General features: G+C 48.2%; 1 long non-coding RNA gene across 2 annotated transcripts in view; it reads right to left on the bottom strand.

Annotated features, from left to right (window-relative positions):
• Positions 1–3192: 3192 nt before the first annotated feature.
• The window catches only part of LOC124693371, an 11657-nt gene continuing 10611 nt past the window's right edge, over positions 3193–4238 (bottom strand). For both annotated transcript variants that reach the window (XR_006999999.1, XR_006999998.1), the window contains one exon: positions 3193–3616. This is a non-coding gene — a long non-coding RNA (uncharacterized LOC124693371). The remainder of the gene's footprint in view (positions 3617–4238) is intronic.

Here is a 4238-nt window from a genome sequence, read left to right as displayed (position 1 = left end):
TCGAAAGCGGAAGCTCGCCATTTAAATCTAACTCTTCAGCACCAATATCGTCACCAACCAATTCATCATCAGCGCCATCATGGTCGACCCCATCATAGTTGTCCTCTTCCAATCTTGGCTGGTCTATGTCGGTGGCCCCCCAGACATCCACGTTGAATACATCGTCAGCGTGGCCTGGGGCATGCATGATGATATGTTTGACATTTGTCACAATGGGCTTGCCGTCGTCGTCCTCAGCAAGATGGATAGCAAATAGGTCCTCAGCCATGGTGATCGCGTAGAGCATGCCTCCAAGAAACACGACGTCGATGATAAGGAAGTAGGGCGTAGCGAATGCCCTTGCGGCCCACGCTCCCTTACCAGGTCGGCACAGGATCAGAGGGTAGTTCCAAACATTGCCCGTGATGGCAATAAGGTCGTCGGGGGTCGACCGCATGAGCACCTTGCGGATCTGGAACCCCTCAGGAACCTTGCCGATGATGGAGTCCAGCTCCACGAGCGGCACGGTGGCGCCGGAGAAGTTGTTGTGTAGGGTGTACGAGTGTGTCTGCGTAACCTCCTCCGTACGGTCGAGGGCGATCCAGTCACCGGTGGAGCCAACACATATTGTGTTCGATGGAGAGGGGACGCGGTGAATGGCGCCGTCCGAGGGCGCCACTAAGGTGCCGTCCAGAAGGGCGATCCATGGCAGCTGCCGCCGAGTGGAGACGTGGAGGCGCGCCGCCGAGTGCCATGAGCGGCAAACGGCGCGGAAGCGGGCGCGGTCAGTGATGTGCGGGAGGCGGGCGATCACCTGGCCGAGGAGATCCGGCAGCATGTTGGACCATTGGGTGCACTCTGGATCAATCGACGACGCCATGGGAATCGGATCTGATCAACCGTGCATGTGTGTAAACTTCGAAGCATCGTACTCTCCGGGGACAGATATATATATTGCCCTACGCGATGGAGAATCCAGGGTCGGTTCCCTATCGGATCGGCGAAAAAGTTCGGACATTAAGTGATCCGAGTCGGATCAGCTGAGACGACCGCGTGCCATATGTTATTCCCGTGTCTGTGTCGGCAGTTCAGGCGACGCGCATCTAGTGTTTCAGAACGATGTAGGTTCCATGTCAAAAAAAAAAAAAAAAGGAATGTCGTAGGTGCACGCGAGTAAATTCTCTGCACCTGCTCATTTGTCGCTCCAGTGCTGAATTATAATGACCCACCACAATTTGTGTTTACTATTTTTTATGTTTCTGATTTTATTTAATTTAAGGTCTAAACTAGTATTAAGATTCAAACTATTCCCTTTGATCAACTTTTTCTTTGCGAAACACAGTACAATGAAAGACGCTCACACATACGCGCACACACTCATCCCTATGAACGCACACTCTACCCTTATGAGCACCTCCAAAAGACTCCGTCAAAAAGCTGATCCGACGGGTTTTGAGATTGACGAAGTCACCACAGGCACCTCGCTGTCGACGGGAACGTCGCCTCCCACTGAATAATATTCCTCCTTTATGAGACACCAAAGTGTCAAATTTAGGATTTGAACTCTGGTGGACTGGCGGTGCCACTGCCGTCCTAACCATCCAACCACATGTTGGTTCTCTTAATCAACCTTTTGGTTATCCAGAAAACTCGGAGAGAGAAAAAATTAAAAATAAATATTATTCACCAAATTGTTCTTACCAAGTTAGATCTATGCTTATTATCTAACCTAACAAAAAAAAGACTGAACTTTTATTACTAAATGATTTTCTCTTATATATATATAGATACCTCCTACAAAGCTAAAATGTGCCTCTCTTTTTTTATGAAAGGCATCGCTTGTCCGACTTTAATTTAATATAAAACCACATAGTGTCGTCACCATGGAAATCACGGTCCCCGAAACAAACTGCGAGGCCCGCCAAGAAGATCCATTTTCATCAAAGAAAGCCTGGGAGGCTGCTCATGCGAGGCATTCATGGCTAGCCTCATGGCCTCTTGCTCATCCACGCATTCTGGCATATGGGGGAGCTCGTCCACCTTGCCCTCCTCCTTGGCCTTCTCGGCGAGGTTGCTAGGTAGTCGAGGTAATCCTCGGTGTCGTCATATTTCTCCTCATCTTCCTCCTCCTACTCCTCCTTCATCGGTGCGAGCGGAACGACATAGATGTACTAGTCGTCGGCGAGGAACCCCGCTAGGCACCTCGGATCCCATTCGAGGTGGCCGAACGAGTCCCACATCGGCGAGTCAAAGATGTATGTCGGGTCGACGAGGAGGTCTAGCGGTAGAAGGGCCATTGATGGGTCGATGAATGTATGTGCTGCTTTCCAAGCGTGTGCCATTGATGGCAGCACGGAAGCCCAGCCACCGCCCGCTAGTACTATCGTTGTCGCTGAAGCCAAAGCATGCCCATTGAAGGCACTACAGCGAGCAGGCACGCAAGTGTCCAGTGATGAGGCCACGCAGGGAGGGCAACTCCGTCGTGGTGTGTTAGCGCCGACACATTGAAATGCGTCGGGACAGACACACCGGTTACTTTGTGTCGGGCCACTGCCGCTGTGGTAGATCCATTTCTTTATCCGCGTAACATTTTGGTCCGTTTACGTCGAGCCGCGGGTGATGTCCTAAATAAATATTTAGACGTACATGCATTCCTACTTACTCCCTTCCTTCCACAAATGTGTCTGATAAATTTAAATCTGCGATAAAAAAAAAAATTATGGAACGAAGGTTGTACAAAACAGCGGCATTTTTACACTTGTACGAACATATTCCCGTAGCTGTTGTAAAAACATAGAAAACGAAGTAACGAACGCACAATTCCGTTGCGTTCTGGTGGGCCCCTGGAAGAGCCTTTTATTGGACCCCACGTGGTCCCCCTCAAATCACCGTAACAGATCAGCTTCGTCTTCCTCTTTCGATTGCCTTGCAACGGTTTAGAGAGAGAAAGGGAGGGCACGGAGCACGAGAGGGCCAGGCGCAGGGCGGCGGGGGTTCACGGGCGGGCGTAACCGGCGGAGCACCAATCACCCGGCGGGCCCCCATGGCTGACGCCCCACCTGGTCCTGGGATGCGGTACTGGTCTTGCATCCCGTGCGGGTTCCCGCTGGGCTGGTACCACAAATATGCTCAAGAACGACAAGAGCGGTGCTGGACAAATCAAGAAGCGCAAAAATCGGAAGGGGTGAGGAGGATTAAGTGCCAAGATCTGGAGGCGGTAATAGATGTATAGATACAAAATTGAGCTCTTGCAGGTACAGGTACAGAATCTGCCGCAGAAAAGATTCTTGGAGAAAACTAGTTAATTCTTGCTACAACAGATAGGTCAGTACGCTGATAGAGGATTCTTGGAAAAAATAGGCATAGGAAAATAAGACGATTCTTTACAGGAAACAGATCTTGCAGTCGCTTTCTGGTTTGGCGTCTGATCCGACAGTTACTGATTCTTGGATCAGTCTAGTTCAATTTACAAGCCGTCTTAATCCCCAATTAGTTCTGCTGCTGTTACAAGCTGACGTTTCTTGGGCATGATGACTCTTCAGCTTCCTTAACTGCAAGTCAAATCTTCTTTAGAGCATGCTGGCTCTTTAGCTTCATTGACGTCAAGCAACGCATCTGCCTCACAAACTTAGAGAACCTGGAGTATAATGAAAATAATAAATAAAGGACAGTAAAAGACACCGTATATGCAGGTAAACAAAAGAACACTGTACTGACAGCTTGTAACAAAGATCAGCACAAGTTTAATGAGTGTAACAGCAAGTTGTTTATAGAATTTAGTGCAGAACAAAATATTGCTGGCAAAATTCTCGAAACTGCAGATTCAAGTGGTCGAGATTTCTTGGTTGTTATAATTGGAAAAACCTTTATCAGCAAAATGCTTAACCAATGAAAGTGATACTTGGGACAACCATCTGAATTTCGTCTTAGTTACATAACCATGGGGTGTGCTTACTATGGCTAAATGCCCAAATCTATTATCTTATTCCAGGTATATTTCCGAAAGAAGTTGATCCCTTGATGGCATTAGCATTCCTGAAAATAAATTGACTCCGTCACAAGTGGGGTTTCACTTGTTGAACATACTCTTTTTTCTTGTCTCTCATCAAGTATCAGTAGCGCTTTACACTGTATGGATAATCTTCCCCTCTATTATACAACAAACAGAGCCTTTCTATTCTTAGTACTGCTGGTTGCTTCTTTTCGACCAACATGATATGTGCTCGCAGTGGTCAAAGTAGAGGCCCGGTGAAACACTA

Source organism: Lolium rigidum, chromosome 2, assembly GCF_022539505.1.
Source record: "Lolium rigidum isolate FL_2022 chromosome 2, APGP_CSIRO_Lrig_0.1, whole genome shotgun sequence".
NCBI lineage: Eukaryota > Viridiplantae > Streptophyta > Magnoliopsida > Poales > Poaceae > Lolium > Lolium rigidum.
Note: the sequence above shows the minus strand (reverse complement) of the source record. Positions and strands in the feature narration are given on the sequence as shown.